The 19,281-nt window shown below is 40.4% G+C and overlaps 1 pseudogene across 1 annotated transcript; it reads right to left on the bottom strand.

The window, feature by feature from the left end:
* Nucleotides 1–1,870: 1,870 nt before the first annotated feature.
* Nucleotides 1,871–5,656, bottom strand: LOC146682420 (Ig kappa-b4 chain C region pseudogene; annotated as a pseudogene). The gene is made up of 3 exons (XR_014917739.1): nt 5,597–5,656; nt 3,107–3,188; nt 1,871–2,416 (listed from the first exon to the last, which is right to left on the bottom strand). The product of XR_014917739.1 is annotated as an Ig kappa-b4 chain C region pseudogene (transcript).
* Nucleotides 5,657–19,281: the final 13,625 nt, after the last annotated feature.

A 19,281-nucleotide genomic window follows, 5' to 3' on the forward strand; every position in this document is an offset into this window, starting at 1 on the left:
CTCGAACCAGCAGCACTGACCTTCTTCCATCTGTTCTCCATGTGAGAGAAATGATCCTCGAATGTTTGGATGTTGGTCATCTTTCTCTAAACTTCTCCTATTTTTTCCTGTTTTCAGGTTCATCTGGAGATGTTGTCCTGACTCAGACTCCAGAAGCTCAGTCTGTTGTTCCAGGACAGACTGTCTCTATCAGATGTAAAGCTAGTTCAAGTATGAGTAACTACCTCCACTGGTATCTTCAGAAACCCTCAGAAGCTCCTAAACTGCTTGTTTATTATGCAACAAGCCGTCAGTCTGGAGTTTCTGATCGTTTCAGTGGAAGTGGATCTGGGACTGATTTCACTCTGACCATCAGTGGAGTTCAGGCTGAAGATGCAGGAGTTTATTACTGTGGACAAAGTGGTTACAACTTCCCGTTCACACAGTGAAAATCTGTCGTACAAAAACCTCTCAGCTGAAGAGGAACTGATCTGAAGCAACAGCTGCAGAACAAACTAAAAGACTGGGAGGAACGATTACTTTAATATTTACTGTGGAATTTCATTTGTGTGCACTGTGAGATTATTATATTATCTTATGCCACATTATACCCCTAATTAAAGGTTGTGAAATTATTATGTAGTTTTAGTTTGCATTATTCTCCTTAGAAGAGTAGTCCATCAGTCTGACTCATTCTTAGTTTCTACATTTATAACAATAGACAGTGTGTCCAGAGAGAGCCTCGACCTACTGCAGAGAGAGAAAATAGACTTTAGAGAAACTGAGTTCAGATAAAAGGACATAACTGGAAGGTAAAATATAACAAGCTCTTATTAACAATACAAATACTGTTGTCAGTGTTTCTGCACTGATGAGCAGCTCTTTTCTATTTGTAAGCTGTTAAATATTAAACTAATCCTTCTGTGGAGCTCAGCTGCAGTCCTTCATCACACAAATCCAGAAAATCATTGTAGTCACATCACAACTAGTGTCTATAATATTCTGATATTCTGCTGATTAACAAATCAAGCAGGCTGTTATAACAGTGTTTGTAGGGAATGTGTTCAGTGAAGATTTAGCCTCATTTGGATATTTCCAGCACAAACGAATCACTGTTACTGTTGTAAAAACCTAAAGTCATTTAATCCATTTCCAAAGTATTAATGTAGACAGAACAAAGAACTAAAAAGTTTCTCTTTAAAATAATATCTTACTAATGCTTAAAAGTGTGACATTAATATAAAGTCCTACCTAAATCTGAAACCAATGAAAATAAGATGTGATCATCCTCCTGACAGACCGTGGTCTTTTTCTTGTGTTAAGAGGTTTAGTGAAGTGAGTTTCTCTCATTTTGCTGTGAACACTAGAAGAGATTAACTTCTATATAAGTTGATTAAAGCAGACCTGTAGTCTCTCATCTGCCTGCATTCCTGTGTTTGTTCTGTTAGTCTGTTCTTAACATCATGTCCACTGTCGAGCTCAATTCTGTCGTCATTATTTGAGTCCAGTTATTGTCCCGCTGCCTTCTGTGAGTTACTCAGCCTCTGTTTTGTGTGCTTTAACTCTCAGACTCCTGATCTCCACCTCATCCTGACAATTAGAGATCCTCAGCTAAGTCTCCACCTGCTTCACCTCTGCCACCACCAGCTTCTAGACTCTTCTCTGCTTTGGTGCCTCATCAGAGTTTCACTGCCAAATAGTTCATTAATCAAACTTCAGTAAATCTTCATTTGAACTTTATTTAAATGATCTCTGTTTAAACATACAGATGACACCCTGCTCTTTAATTTTACTTATTAGGTTTTTATTTTTATTTTGGTCTGGTTTTACAAATATTACAAAATCTTAATTTTTTAATGTGTATTTATTAAACTCACAGAGTCAAAGAACATGTTTTCTCGGTACGTTTTTATTCTTTTAAGAGTTTGAAATATCAGCTTTACAACAGACACAAAAGGATGAAACTAGAGGAGATTGTTGCTCTGATTGTTGTCATTATGAGATGGAAATATGACTATTTAATGAGTTTAATTTTTAAATCTGCAAACACAAAGAAACAAAGAGACAGAAGAAAATCAACATCAAAGACTCAGTGATTGACATCAGGACTGGGAACACTGGTCTCTCCTCAGTATCTCTGAGACTGGAGTCTGGGAGCCCTGGGTGGCCTCACAGGTTACAGAGCCCACCTTCCCCCACTGGTCTGCAGTGAGCGTCAGGGTGCTGCTCCAGCTGTAGAGGCCGTCATTCTGCAGCACTCCAGGAGTCCTGCTCTCCTCCCCTCTGATGCTGCTGCTGCCACTGCTGTCGCTCGTCTTCCAGGACAGACTCCAGTCTGAGGGGAAGCCCTTGTTGGCCACACACATGAGCGTGGCCTTCCCCTGCTCCAGCTCCTTGTTGGAGGGACCCAGCACCTTCAGGGCGGGGCGGGCATCACCTAGGAAACACCAATCAGCTTAGAGGACAGGAACCACAATTTGAATTTCTCCTTTAAGAAGTTTCTGTCAGGTGTTTTTTCTGCTCCACCAGTCATTCACTCACACATTGTTTCACTTCCCTTTAAGAAACCTCTCATGCATATCAGCACAGAGAGAATCATCACACACTTTGAGCTGAAATATGTTCAAACTACACTGGAAATAAAAGAAGCAGATGTGGAAACATTTACAGCAGAAGTTTGGCTTTAAAATGATTAGAAGTCTAAATCATGGACGACTGAAGAAATGAGTGGACACAAGCACAGAGCAGCTACTCATTCATATAGATTTGAAATGTTATTGAACAGCTCACATGATTTCAAACTAAATCTGAAACATCTGACACGATAAAAACATCAGAAAGCAAACTTTGACTCATCCAAACAGCAGCTGATGTGGTGGAAATTTACAAACTAAGCATAAGATGATGAAGTTTACTCTTGTCTACATATATTTTACTGTGACAGAAATGTAGATTAAACAAGAGAAACTCGCAGAGCTCATCTGAATTAGTCCAGTAAAAAGGACAAACATCAAACACTAAATTATTTTAATAAAAAAAGTATTTTTCTCTCATCTAAGCAGCCTAACAAGTAGTTATAAAAGAAAATGATAAAACATTCAATAATAAACACAGTTAATTAACTTACTTCCAAATTCCAGTCTGGTTCCTCCACCAAAAGTCCACCACAGTGATACAAACTCATTGAGGCGCCGTACAAAAACCTCTGACTGTAGAGAGACACGGCTCTCTGACTCTGAAACAAACAAACTCAACAAAATCATTCACTCCTTCCTTTTCAGTTTTACCAACTGATCTAAAAAAAAAATGAAATTATTGCAGTGCTAAACATTTAAAGAAGATATATTTTTATTTTGAATATATGAGTTTTGAAAATGGGACTTCTTCCTCTGATGATATCAAATCAATCAGTAATGAAATCATCAATTTAAATGGAATTTTAAACTTGATTTAATATGTGTCAGTATAAACTGAGACCTTTTTGATTCCCTCAAATATCTTTTGTTTTTCATTTTTCACGTGATATACAGTGTAGGTTAATTGTGATAAATCCATAAATACTGAAAAATACATAAAGACATATTTGCCTCCAATAAACTGAATATATATATATACATTTTAAAACTAGTGTCTAGTTGGCACTGAAAGGAACATCTTCAGTGCTACTTGGCACTGATTCTCAAAGACTTTGAACTCTACTGGAGGGATGAGGCCCTTTCTCCCAAATCATGCAGACGAGAGCTCTGTCTAACACATCGGCCCAAAATCTCCTTGACATTTAGATTAAGCTCTAATGATTGTAAAACACATAATTTCACATAATTTCCATCCTCATTAAAGCATTAACTGATCCCTAGTGTCAGGGGCTGAGTCTGTGACCCTGTGTTTTGAGTTTATTTAGTATTTTTGATTTCTTAGCTTATATTAAAATATGTTACGTTCTTGTGGTGTTATGCTTAGTTAGGGTTTAATTGAAGTTTAGCCTAGTTGTGTTACCACCTAAGTCTCCTTGTTTGTGAGTCTTTTCCTGTTTTCTGTGTTAGTTTATCACATGTTATCATGTCTATGTCTCTCCATGTTTCCTGTTTTACTTTGAAGAGTCTAGTATTCCCATGTTCATGGTGTTTTGTTTCCCTGTGGCATCATTATGTGTATTCCAGTCAGCTGTTTTCCCAAGTGTTTCCACTTTCCCTGATCACCTCCTGTGGGTATTAGGTCTGTTTTCCGTCCCCCACATCACGTCAGGTTAAAAGTACGTATTTCATCATTCTGTTCAGGCCATGTTCATGTTTTCTCATCATAGTTTCTTGCATGCTCCTACTAATCATATTCATATCACTTTGTCATAGCTGACATAGTCTAGCTTTTCCCAGTTTAGCTTGTAGTTTTAGTTTACTCCCCCTGTATGCTTTGCCTTGTTTTTTATTCCTGTGGGGTTTTTCCAGCCAAATAAAGGGCTCGCCTTTTGTTTAAACTTCTCTCTTCTTCTGTGGTTGCACTTGGGTCCACTCCACAAACACACCGGCTGCTCAGCCGTGACACATAGTTCCTCCTGTCATCTTGGAAAAGCTCACTCAACTCAAGATTGAAAAGTTTAATGACACTAGTGATCACTCAGAACAAATATAATAGATGTTGTTTAAGTCTTCATTTATGAAAAGGATCTACATCTTCCTCTGCATTCTTCAGTAAAATCTTGGCTTTTTTATATTCATTGATATGACACTGACAGCATGAGAGCTTTTTAATATTCAACAGCTGGGAAATCTTTGGCTCACAAAATCGATTAACTAAAGAAAGAGTCATCTTTAAAAGAGCAAAACAGACAAAAGAACCTTTTTCTATTTAGTTTTGTTAAACGTCAGGATAGGATCAGAGATGAGAACTTTTTAAACAGAGAGCTGATCCAGACTCGCTGTATTGGGGTGCTGGTCCTGCAGATCGACACTACGTCTTTACTAGGTTATGGATTGGCAGTGGTGTGTGGGGTTGTAGTATCAGGGCTGATACATTTTCAAGAAAGGTAACAATTAATGCATTTTTGTATATGTTTCAATAATTATTTATATTCATGGCTACCAAAGCATGAGTCATCACACACTCTCTGAAAGTAAATGATGGAAGATATTGGAAAAGAAAAATTGGTCAAGTTTAACCTTTTAAACACAAATTGATAAAACATTGTGGAGATTTGGATACTTAAGTAAATATACATGTTCCTGTGTGCTGAAATATCTTTAATTAATAAATGCAAATTGAATAAATAAAAATACAAAGTAAAACAAAAAAGCACTGCACTAACTAAAGGACGAACGTGTCACATGACAGAGGATGACATGACGAGGAAAGATGACTGACTCTGTGTGTTTGCATATGTGTCCTGCCTCTCTGCTCACAGCTGTTAAGAGGCCAGTGTTGATCAGTGGCTGTCCAGGCCTTTCAGAGCCACTCACACACCAGCAGCACAATGATGATGTCACTGACTCTACTGCTGGCCACCCTGGGGCTCCTTGTTCAGGGTGAGACTCTCTGTGAAAACTTTGCTTCAGCATGCAGCCAGGTTCACCACAATGATGTTCTGCTCTGATGGAGAAACTCTGAAACCAGCAGCACTGACCTTCTTCCATCTGTTCTCCATGTTAGAGAAATGATCCTCTAATGTTTGGATGTTGGTCATCTTTCTCTAAACTTCTCCTCTTTTCATGTTTTCAGGTTCATCAGCAGAAATCGTCCTGACTCAGACTCCTAAAGCTCAGTCTGTTGTTCCAGGACAGACTGTCTCTGTCAGATGTAAATCCAGTACATCTATAGGTGATGACATTAACTGGTACCTTCAGAAATCTGGAAAAGCTCCTAAACTCCTGATAGCTGATACTACAAATCGTCAGTCTGGAGTTCCAGATCGTTTTCGGGCAACAGCAGTTCAGACTGACTTCACTCTGATCATCAGTGGAGTTCAAACTGAAGATGCAGGAGTTTATTACTGTCAGCAGCGTAACAGCTTCCCACTCACACAGTGATACAACGCCGTACAAAAACCTCAAACAGCTGAAGAGGAACTGATCAACAGCTGTAGGTACACAATACACCATAAAATATACATTTTTAAATACAGCGACATAACAATCTGAACAGATGGGTTAACATAAAAAACACTGAAATAATAATTTGCTTTTTTTTTTCATATATTTGACATTTGGTAAATTAAACCAATTGTCAAAAGTTTATATCAAATACTTTTTAAAACCTTCCAACTCTTACCTGCTCTGTGTTTTGACCAAAAAATTAGATTTTTTTTTTTAATTTAAGTTTTCATCTATTTATTTGACATTTAATAATTCAGTAATAATCTGAATGAATATAAAATAAAAGTGGACGTGAGAACTTTGTAAACAGTCCTTAAAACATAAAAAATGACCTGTGATGACTGAATTTTTCCTTTAGAACTAATAATTTAACCACTGTTACTATTGTACACAAAGTCAAACGTTTTGCACATGTGAAAGATATTTATTATTTCAAAGTCTTAAAGTAACCATCTATACGATGATGGATTATGGATGAATCTGGAGCGTGACAGTGTTAGAAACTGCAGACTGAAAACAGGAGTGTAAAACAGTACTTCAACTGGGAACACTGGTCTCTCCTCAATAACTCTAGTGTGAGGAGGCCTTGGGTGGCCTCACAGAGCCCACCTTCATCCACAGGTTTGCATTGAATTCAATGAACTGTCTTTCTGCAGCACACTGGGACTCCAGAAGTTTCTGTCAGGTGTTTTTTAAATTTTTTGATCTGCTCTGACAGTCACTCGCTCTCACTTTGTTTCACTTCCCTCTCATGCATCAAATCATCAAGTTTGTATTACTTGGAAACAGGTAAAAATAAGAAGTCTCCATCAGTCCTTCACATAGATTCCAATCATTCTTTTTTGAATTACTTGTTTCCAATATGTCCAGGTTTAATTTTGAATAGAATGATTTAATTCACTCCACCAGTAAAAGTGTCACAATCCAGGTGGGATTGGATTTTGTTTTCTTCTATTTCTTGACATTTAAATCAAATCATTAAAAGGCTAAATATCCTCTGCCTCTAAAACCCATTAGAGTTCATCAAAGAGCAGACCATGACCAGTTCTGACACCAACAAAAAGATGGAGGAGTTCCCAAACATCTCATTAACTATGCTGACACTCTAGAATCAGGGATTCCAGCTCGTTTTACAGGCAGTGGATCAAACTCGGACTTCACTCTGACCATCAGTGGAGTCCAGGCTGAAGATGCAGCAGTTTATTACTGTCAGAGTCTTCACTGTTCTAACAGTCAGTGGGTGTTCAAATAGTGAAAAACTGAACAGACTGAACAGAAACTGAAGTGACTGCTGAAGCTGGAAGAAACTGCAGAGACTGATACAGTTCACAAAGGACACACACACACACTTCATAAATGGTTAATGGTGCTTCATTGAAAATTTATTTAAAAAATGTTTGAAACCAGATTACTGTCCCTGTCAGAGGTCATGAATCGTTCACATTCTGTTAATTTCTTGCCTTTTACCTGATTCACCAAATTTGAAAGAAGCCACCTGACAGAGAAGGAGAAAATGCTTAGTGAACTTCACACTGAAAAATATTATTCCCAACTGAATCTTGCAAATTTAAAGATCTGAATGAAAAACAAAAACTTTCATGAAACTTCCACAGCTTCTACAGTTTCTGCTCAAAAGTCAGTTAACTACTGTGGGGTTATCGTGGCTCAAGAGTTGGGAGTTCGCCTTGTAATCGGAAGGTTGCCGGTTCGAGCCCCGGCTTGGACAGTCTCGGTTGTTGTGTCCTTGGGCAAGACACCCGTTGCTTACTGGTGGTCAGACGGCCCGATGGCGCCAGTGTCCGGCAGCCTCGCCTCTGTCAGTGCTCCCCAGTCGATGGCAGCTACTGTGGCTACAATGTAGCTGCCATCACCACTGTGTGGATGACTGGTTGTGTAAAGCGCTTTGGGGTCCTTAGGGACTAGTAAAGCGCTATACAAATAAAGGCCATTTACCATTTTACTTGAAGGTCATTTTATTGAACTGAAACAACAGATGGAACAGTCTCACCACTAAGAGCTGAGGTGGAGTTTTCAGTCATAGCACCTGTCTCTGTTTTTGTCTCTGTATCCTCAAAGTCCAGAGGACAGATCGTACGGTTATGGTGTAACCTTGGTTCTCTTAGTGAGAGACCATCTCTCCACACCATTTAGTAGGTGACTTAATTATCCTATGAGTGGAAAACAACAAACAACAGCAACAACAGGGTGGGAAAGCCACAGCGCGGGGCAATTCAAACTCCTCGGCCAGTACAGAAACAGACGCTAACGCTAACAGCATGGACGCACTAGCAAATGAAGTTACGGCGGTACAAGCCTCTATCGACTCGCCATCGCTTCTCTACATTCAATCCTGAGTGGGTACGGCCAACGAATTACCGCCATAGAAGAAGGAATGAATGAGTTCGACAAGAGACTAAACAGCATGGAGACCTCCCAATCCTCGCTAGCTAAAGAGAATGAGGCTTTAAGAGAGAAGGTGTCGTACTTGGAAAACTACACCAGATGGCCGAAATTAGCATTGTGGGGATACCAGAGAATGCGGAGAGCCCACGACCAACGGAATTCATCACCAAACTACTTCTTAATGTGCTTGGGGACAACAACTTCGAGAGGCCACCATCAGTGGATAGAGCCCACAGGAGTTTGGCTCCTAGACCAGCAGATGGCGACAACAGATCACGTCCGTTCATTGTCAGACTCCACCACTTCCAAACCAGAGAGCTGATCCTACATCTTGCCAGACAGAAGGGCCCGCTCCTATTCAACAGATCGAGATTCCACATATTTCCTGACTACAGCCCAGAAGTCAACAAACAACGCGCAGCCTTCTCCGAGTCCAAAAGGAAGCTCCATACTGCAAAGGACATGTTCGGTCTCTTCTACCCAACCACTCTGCAGTTCACACACAACGGGAAATGCGTGAGGCTTACCGACCCTGCAGAGGTGCTGACCTACATTAATAATAATATCGCTATTGATGACGAACGACCTGGCTCGCATCCTGCAGAGACTGGTGATTGAGGTAATGGTTTTCCGTATAGTAAAAACTATACGTTGGAATGTGAAGGGTATGAACCAGGCAATAAAGAGAAAAAGGGTCCTTTCTCATTTACAACATCTTGGGGTTGCTATTGCCTTCCTACAGGAAAACCACCTCAGGAATTGTGATCAGTCTAAAATTCACAAAGAATGGGTGGGCCAAATGTTTCATTCGCAATTTAATTGTAAAGGCTGAGGAGTGGCTATACTCATCCATAGAAAAATTCCTTTCATCCAATAGCGTTTTTTGATACGGGCGACACGGGTGGTTACCCAGGGCGGCATCATGGGCATTGGCAAAAAAAACCTCAAAAAAAAATTGCTCGTACTCATGCTGCCCCGACATCAGCCAGCACATATTGAGAATGCATAGGCACCGATCGAGACTGAGACACTGAGCTGAGACAGTGTCCTTCGCCCTGCCAGGCTAAGTAAACAGTCTTCCAGCCAACCCAGGTGGCCTTGCATGGAATGGGAAGAACAGTCTAAACACAGTCGTTATCAGAGTGTTTTGTTCAGCTCCGGCCTTGCAGCTGGCGCTGAAGGGGTATCCACATGAAGTGATGGTGGTTTTTACTTTAGTGCCAACAACTCATATGAATTTCAAAGCTGTTCTAACAGTCCAAGACTGGTCTCTCAATCTCCCGTTGGAGAGCCGCGAGCTTCTCCATGATGTTATCAACCTTACGCTCCGTGATGTTGTCATTCTTGTGCTCAAAGAGCCGATTCTGAGAACTCACGACCGCAGTGAGCTTCTCCAAGATGTGATCCAGTTTGCGCACAGAGGTCTTATTCTGAGTATTCACGGCAGCCGTAAGCTTCTCCAAGATTTTATCTGTGCTGCACTCAATGAGCCCATTTTGAGAACTCACGCCTCGTCCCATCGTTTCAATCCCAGCGGGCAGCCTTGTGGGGGTTTGAACAACCGGTTCCGCTTTCTTGATTCTTCGATAAGTCAGGGCCAAGCCAGCTCCGATCAGCAAGAACCCTGTTATCATGGTTCCGAATAGGTAGATATCTTCAGCGTCTTCGATCGACAGTCCCGCCAGGCACACGACCCTCCAGTTATGCCACCCGTCCATCATGTATCCGGCAGGGAAAGTACCTCCAGGACACTCGGGCTCACCCAAGCCCAGACTTCTCGTTGAGAAAGGGGTGTCAATTGCATTCAGGGACCAGTTGATCAAATCCATAATTCCTCTTTTAGGTTTTAGAGAACAGACTGTGAGAGAGTGTTCCAGGGAAAAGTACTACAAAATACACGAGACTAGACAAGGACACAAGAGGCTAAGCAGGGAAGCTAAGGGAGAGGAGGAGAAAAGTGCGACCGCCTTTGTCAAGAGCAAGAGAGATGATTTCAGGCATTACTTGATTACATACCACAGTCTTTTTTCATGTCATTCAATTGAATGGTTTCTTCATTTATGTAGAATAATAAAATGCCTCATATAAGACAAGAATTTATGGAAAGACCAAAAAATATAGGTGGGCTCTCACTGCCAAACCTGCGCACATATTATTGGGCGAATCTTAATACCATCTCTCTATGGCTAAAGGACTGGAATGATCAGATCCCTGTGTGGCTACAGGTTGAAAGGGTCACAAGCAGGCACAACTGGAACAACTATGTAGGAAATTTGGTCTGACTAATAACCATTTTTTGCGATACTTGCAAATCAGAGATTTTATACGTAAAAAGGTTGCTAATTTTCCTACTCTCCCCCGTACTTCCTGTTTGGATTCTATACTAAGGGTCAATGAGATGAAGAAAGGCAGAATATCATTTATCTACTCTCATATTATGGATAGTTGTAATCTGTCTATTTCATACATTCGAGAACAGTGGGAGAATGATTTGGGTGCCCAGCTGTCTGACGAAGAGTGGGATTTGGCTCTTACCAGCGTCCATTCGCCTTCTATATGTTTAAGACACTCCTTAATACAATTCAGAGTGTTACACAGGTTACATTTTTCAAAAGCTAAACTAGCTAAAATATTTCCGAACATAGACCCATCGTCTGATAGATGCAAACAGACTTCCCCTTCGTGGCAATTTTTGGTTGTTTCTCAGGTGTAGCGACTTCTTACAGAGGGTCATTGCCTTTTTGTCATTATTAGCGAGATGCCTGGTTTTATTTAAATGGAAGTCTACTGCTGCTCCATCACACCACCACTGGATAAGGGATGTTATGCAAAATGTCAAACTGGAAAAAGTCAGATGTACTCTCAACGGATCCATCGGCAAACACAACATGGGACCCTCTGTTAACATACAACATAAACAACCTACCTGGTCTGGAACTGGAACCTTGAATGTTTTGTTTGCCCTAGAACAGTTCTGTAAAAACAATTTATTTTATTTTTGTGTATGTGTGTGTTTTGTTTTGGGTTTTTTTTGTTTGTTTGTTTCCCTTTTCCTGTCTTGATATTATCTGTCTTTATCATCTGTAAGGATTGTTGTTTTGTGGTTATCTGTAAAATAATAATAATGCTATGTATAATAATTGATAAACTACAAATAAAGTGTTAAAAATGCTGGGTCACACACTCAGCCCCTGACAGTGGGCCTGTTTCAGAGCAACGTGAGTGGAGCTGTGAGTTCTGCTAGTGGGCGACCCCGCTGAATTTCCTGGCAGTTGCAAGCGGCCGGAGTTACTTCATAACTGGATTTAGCAGAGAGAAGATGACTGGACGGATCGTATGTTGGGTGGCGAGAAAATTGCTAGAAAGTTTTCCGGGGCTTCAGTCGGGCTTCAGTCTCTCGGAAGCGACACCATGACATTGAGTATGTTTGAATTTCTTGGATTGCCGGAGGGAACAACGATGAAGAAGAGCTGGGTGTTCTTTGTCTGATGTGCTGGCGGATGAGGTATTCGCTGAGAACAAACTTTCTTTACACATAAAAGAGAACAAAACAACTTGTAGAACTGGGGGAACATATAAGAACCGGAGGGAGGATGTTTAGAGCCTTGGTCCCGCTCCTGAAAATCATATACTTTACTTCCAATTAAGGAAGGGCATCCTGGTACAAAATAACCTGAGGAAGGATCTAGAGATATGCAGAATGGAAGTACTGTCTGAAAGAATAAAATGAACAGATTCAAAAAAATAAGGTGACAGAAAAAAAGGCACTTGGTATTAACTGCATATTTTGTATTTCTAATGCACATAATTACATACATGAAACACTGTGCAAAACAACAGCATAAAAACAAACAAACAAAACAAAAAATCCATTGACTGTGTCAGTCAGTCAGTTCATTTCCATAGAGAGGCACTTTGCATCAGCAGCACCATGCTCCAGTGCTCTGGGAGAGTTTATAGTCCTGAGAGTTGAACACTGGATGACTGACAGCTGTCCTTCATCACAACAGAAGCCACAGAAATCCTCCTCATCAAAAACATGACTTTGATCTGCGTCCTCATCTGGACTCTCCTCTGCTGCTGCTTCACAGGTAAAGTCCAGAGAATCAAACTCCTCTCCTCTATCAACATCTGTCCCTCTGAAATGAAGCCCACAAAACCATGAAGCTGCTTTATGTTTTTGTCTCTGTGTCCTCAGAGTCCAGAGGACAGATCACAGTGACTCAGCCTGGAGCAGTGAGCTCTGCTGTGGGAGCATCTGTGAGCATCAAGTGTAGGACCAGTCAGGATATTTATGTTTCTAGCATCTATCACTATTTAGCCTGGTACCAACAGAAAGATGGAGACGTTCCTAAACTGCTCATTTACCATATTAGCACTCGACAATCAGGGATTCCAGCTCGTTTTACAGGCAGTGGATCAAACTCTGACTTCACTCTGACCATCAGTGGAGTCCAGGCTGAAGATGCAGCAGTTTATTACTGTCAGAGTTTTCACTCTACCAGTCAGCGTGTGTTCACACAGTGAAAAACAGTCGTACAAAAACCTCCCTCAGTCAGACTGAACAGAAACTGAAGTGACTGCTGCAGCTGGAAGATACTGCAGAGACTGATACAGTTCACTGAGGACACACACACACACACACACACACACACACACACACACACACACACACACACACACACACACACACACACACTGACAGATACTCGCTGTTATCTCTTAAACAACTACCATCATTTTTCGCGTAGTAAGGAAAAGTTGAAGAAAGTCTAGAGAATCTCCTCTTGCTTGCAAAATGATGATAGGGAAAGCTGGGCCGTGTATTGAAAAAAGCTTGGCTATGACCTTTGAACTCAGCTTGAAAATATTGAAATATAGAGAACTGAAATATCTCATCATCTTGGCTTGAAAGAGTAAAATACAGTGTAAATATCATTGTTGATAAAAAAAAAACAACTTTTAAGAGTAAATGTAGCAACTCCTTTCATTTTATTTTTATTAATCTTTGTTTTATAATGTCAGAAAGAAGCTTATATTATAAAAACATTACATTATAAAAGAAAAGTTTATATTTAAAAAGCTTATATTTTATGATTTCAAAATGTTTGTATGCAGTGCCACTAATACTCTTGATAAATAAACATTTTGAATATCTTGTAAGTTGTTAAACATTCCCAGAAAACAACTTAATACAGCACAATTCAGTATAGATACAAGTATGGTATTGTCTTGATTATTATTTGCTCAGTGCTGTGATGAACAAGTTAATCCATTAACAGGTATACAGAACAAAGTTACGGTGCACAGACGCTCTGCTTCCATAAAATGACCTTCTGTTGTGATTTCATAGCAGCTCTGATCTCCTTTAAAACACACGAGTTAAACATGGACACTTGCACATTACACTGACTGAGTTATCAGACTGCAATATGTTACAGAATCTGACATTTTGTTATTGAACTCATGAACACCAATGGAAAAAAAACATTTGAATTAAACAAGCGAAACCACATACGGCATCTATTAAACAGCATGGCTTCATAGTAAAAGTGTACAGATGGTGCACTGGCCTACCTGCAGTCCAGCCCTTTCTTTCTCAACAGTTCTTAGACTTTAATAGACTGTTGTTAAAGGAACAGGTTATACTACACAGTGCTGAACATGGCCCAGTCCCAATTGTTGTTTAGATGAGGTTTCAAGTGGGTAACTGCTTTGGCCAACAATGAAGGCAACACCTGCTTGAAACTGTCAAAAGACAGACTGCAGACAATCCTGTCAACAAAATATTCAATAAATTCTCCCACATTCCTTAAGACTCTACAAGAGGAGCAGCACAAGGAGGATTAGCAACAGCGTTAAAACTGCTAAATAAGATATGGGGTCTGTTACACAACATCAGGAAAATGCTTCATGATGACAGCCTCCTGAGATTTAAGAATCTCATAGTACAACATATGACGCCTGTTTCTCTTTCATCCATCTTCTCTCAGCTCTCCTATACATCTGTCTGATTGGTTGGGGAGCTGCATTATTTAGTCTGAGCTCAGCTTTACAGTTAAGACTCTTGATTATTTTTGAGAAAAGCAAGTTCAGCCATGACAGGCATGTGATTAGAAAAACAAAGATCAGAGATGTCAGTGCCACTGACGATGTGAGAAATGCTAAAGTCGTACAGAAAGCTATTACTTCAAATTATTCTGGGTTTTTAGTTGATTATGAGTGTAGTTTCCACACAATGTGTCTCCATTACACCTCAATTCTTCTTTAATAAAAGGTGATATCGTTTAATATGTTGTGGTGTTGTTCATCAGAGATTGTATTTAAATAATTTTCTAACAATGTGAAAATCTTTTTTGTGTGTGTGTCCTACCATGTAAAGAATTACAACTGAAGGCGAATGTACTTTCTTTGATATCATCACCTAATTTTATTTTCTGAAATGACAGCTGTGAACTACAAAAAACTGAAAATGTTACATTTGGTGAGTTTTAGCATTAACTGTATGTTACATATAAACATTTCAAGTTTTTGTTTTCAGTCAGATGATTTCCATAGAGAGGCACTTTGCATCAGCAGCACCATGCTCCAGTGCTCTGGGAGAGTTTATAGTCCTGAGAGTTGAACACTGGATGACTGACAGCTGTCCTTCATCACAACAGAAGCCACAGAAATCCTCCTCATCAAAAACATGACTTTGATCTGCGTCCTCATCTGGACTCTCCTCTGCTGCTGCTTCACAGGTAAAGTCCAGAGAATCAAACTCCTCTCCTCTATCAACATCTGTCCCTCTGAAATGAAGCCCACAAAACCATGAAGCTGCTTTATGTTTTTGTCTCTGTGTCCTCAGAGTCCAGAGGACAGATCACAGTGACTCAGCCTGGAGCAGTGAGCTCTGCTGTGGGAGCAACTGTGAGCATCAAGTGTACGACCAGTCAGGATGTTTATGTTTATAGCAACTATCAGCGTTTAGCCTGGTATCAACAAAAAAATGGAGGAGTTCCTAAACTGCTCATTTATCGTGCTAGCACTCGACAATCAGGGATTCCAGATCGTTTTACAGGCAGTGGATCAAACTCTGACTTCACTCTGACCATCAGTGGAGTCCAGGCTGGAGATGCAGCAGTTTATTACTGTCAGAGTTTTCACTATCCTAACAGTCAGTGGGTGTTCACACAGTGAAAAACAGTCGTACAAAAACCTCCCTCAGTCAGACTGAACAGAAACTGAAGTGACTGCTGCAGCTGGAAGATACTGCAGAGACTGATACAGTTCACTGAGGACACACACACACACACACACACACACACACACACACACACACACACACACACACACACACACACACACAGCATTAACATTGAGTGTATTGCTGTAAATTAAAAGACCACCAAATACTTTGAACACACAGAAAACATCAGTAGATAAATTAAGTATTTATTAATTAGCTGCTGTAGAAATTTAAATAGTAAACTTTTGAATCCAGCATTCGTTTCCTCTTTCCCATCATTGCTTAGACTCCACTTTGTTAATTGCTTTATCAGAGCATAACTTTGAAATCTTTAAATGATTTTATTAGTTTGAATCTTAAGTCTTAAATTTTAAAGCAACATGAATAAATAAGGAGCTACAGAAAAACCACTTTACTGCTCACAGATGTTCCTACATGATAGAGAACAAATAAGTTTAGAGTTCAGAGTTATCTCAGCACAGATGTGTTTACACATTTTAATATTATTTTACCTCAGACTGAATAAGAGCTGAGCTGACTGCTGCAGAGACTGATGGATTTCCTCCAGATTTACCTTAAACAGCATCATAACCACTCATAACAACACTATTAATAGAAGCAGTAATAAACATGCATTTCACTCTTTATACAATGTAATCAGAGTATACAATGAATGCATTGTAACTGTATTTGGTATCAATAAACACAGATTTGTGTGTGATTGTGATTCATGACTTCAACTTGGAAGCTGATCTTCTCTGAGCTGAAGACTCTGCCTCTCATTCCACTTTTCAAAGTCGTGCCAGGTGGTCCTTGGGCACTGTTCTCGGCTCGTGCTAGGACATCCGACTGATGCCTGTTGCCTCTGGTTCTCTGAGACTCTCACCCTCTGGGTGCCCCATCTGGGGCCTTCCTCGTTCTCCTGCTGTGGCCTCCTGGATCTCCTGGATCTCCTGGATCTATCGCTGTCTGACTGTCACGGACCCGGCTCTGGAGGTTACTCAGGGGTCCGTGAGCAGTGGTTATTATTATTGTTGTTATTATTATTATTATTACGACTATTATTTGGGGTCTGTCGTCTACTGTTCTGTCCACGTTTGTATGTATGTGTCTGCTTCTCTCTCTCTCTCCCCCCCGTCCTCGGGGCTGTTGACGGAAGCATGCGTCGTGGAAGAGGCGTGTCCGGGCGACTGTCGTCATCGGGAGTCCCTCTTTGCTGTTGCAGCTGATTACCTGACCAGCTGGTGGTGATCATCCCTCCCAGCTAGGAAGAGGTATTTAACCTGGACTCGCGGCGACAGTCGACGTGGGATTATTACTCTTGACCGGTATAGTCGGCTAGCGTGTGTGGCTTATTGTGGTTTTTCCTTCTTCCTCCAGGAAAGTCGGGCGAAGAAGCGAGTTGGGGAGCACACAAACTAAGCGAGCTACAGCACGGGACGCACTGGGAGCAAGGGATGAGCACCATTGGCAAATTACATCTCTGAGTTAATTGTTGGACTTACCTGTCTATTCACTGTAAATAAAGTGCACTGTGGCATCGCAGAGTCCTGCGTTTTGGGTCCTACTTTCCTCATCCCCACGGTCTGCCAGCCAGACCGTGACACTGCCTCTGACACCCAGGAGGGCATTATTGCACCTCCCTGCCCTCATTATTGTCTACCTTTTGTGACAATGACACACACCACAAAAAGATTGTTAATTTATGTATCTGTGCATTTTCATATCTTTGTGTTCCAGGTGCTGTATGTTTTTGTTCCCTTTGTTTTTTCTTACAGGTGCAGCAGTTGGTGACACATTGTTGGACAACACGACAACAGGCAAAGGAAACACACAAGGGAATGACACACAGGAGGAGAGCACAGATGGAAATGATCACACATAAGGAGACCAAGGGGAAGCAAAACTGAAAACTGAACACAGGACAAGGACTATCAGAAGAAAACAGGAAGCATGACGAATATGTAGATGCAGAAAAGACACTGTGACTGGGGGAACAAAAACAGAGACAGACACTAGACACTGAGACATGGAGACATGACTGCCTGTGCAACAGAGGGAACAATAAACATGGAGACAAGAGCTTATACACAGGCTTGAGATGGACACTGAGGGAGGGAGAACTAGGATCACTAAGAACTTAAGAAAAAAAGATAACCAAAACCATGAATAAAAGTAATCAAAGAATATAAATTAACAACACAGACAAAACACTGGGTCACAGATCCAGCACTGTGACATGTCCGCTTCTAAACAGGACTTTTCTTTACATACTTAGCATGCTAAAACAAAAGCAGAAGGACAAAGTATTGTTTAAAATACTCATTTAAAATTGATTTATTTCCAGACATCCAGTCTGGATCCTGAAAGAAAAGCGTTTGTATCATCATGATTGAGCTAAAACCTCTGAGTGTAAAGAAACACAGCTTTCTTCTTAATCGTACAGTTTGGTTGTCTGAAATCAAAAATGAAAAAACTGTAATAAATAAATGCAAAATAAGAAGGCATTTTACTATTTTGTTATTATATCCACATTATCACATGCTGATGATCTGACAATAATGATAATAATGAAACTATACATGCATCCCATCCTATTCCAGCTGTCTTAAGGTCAGAGGCAGGGTACACCCTGGACAAGTCAAATAGTGAAACTAATAAAGACTTTAACAAAAAGAATGAATAATTCCAATAATGTCACGATCTGCAGCAGCAGATTGTGTGGAGCGGAGAGTGAGAGGACCCAAAATCAGACACGTGGAAACAGGATGGAATTTACCAGAAAGCGAGGCGTTCATTGAGACTGCATGAAAAATACAAAGCAAAGGAAAAACAGGACTAAGACACAAATACCTAAACTGGGCAAAAACCAACACTGTGAATGTCGTGCATGAAGCATGAAACATGAAAGCTGTAACTTCAATAACTCTGATATTCTTTATTATTAACTGGGAGAAAAAGTGCCGACTCAGTCTTTTGTTCCAGGACAGACTGTCTCTGTCAGATGTAAAACCAGCAAGCGTCCTCCTGACAGACCGTGGTCTTTTTCTTGTGTTAAGAGGTTTAGTGAAGTGAGTTTCTCTCATTTTGCTGTGAACACTAGAAGAGATTAACTTCTATATAAGTTGATTAAAGCAGACCTGTAGTCTCTCATCTGCCTGCATTCCTGTGTTTGTTCTGTTAGTCTGTTCTTAACATCATGTCCACTTCAAGCTCAATTCTGTCGTCATTATGTGAGTCCAGTTATTGTCTCGCTGCCTTCTGTGAGTTACTCAGCCTCTGTTTTGTGTGCTTTAACTCTCAGACTCCTGATCTCCACCTCATCCTGACAATTAGAGATCCTCAGCTAAGTCTCCACCTGCTTCACCTCTGCCACCACCAGCTTCTAGACTCTTCTCTGCTTTGGTGCTTCATCAGAGTTTCACTGCCAAATAGTTCATTAATCAAAATTTAATAAATCTTCAATTATACTTTTTTTAATGATCTCTGTTTAATCATACAGATGACACCCTGCTCTTTAATTTTACTTATTAGGTTTTAGATCAGATTAAAATGTAGATCATAAAACAGCTTTGAGACTAG

The sequence above is a fragment of the Copadichromis virginalis genome, linkage group LG22 (genome assembly GCF_057382275.1).
Source record: "Copadichromis virginalis isolate Kocher_CV1m ecotype Utaka linkage group LG22, C_Virginalis_male_GT1.1, whole genome shotgun sequence".
In the NCBI taxonomy this organism is placed as follows: Eukaryota; Metazoa; Chordata; class Actinopteri; order Cichliformes; family Cichlidae; genus Copadichromis; species Copadichromis virginalis.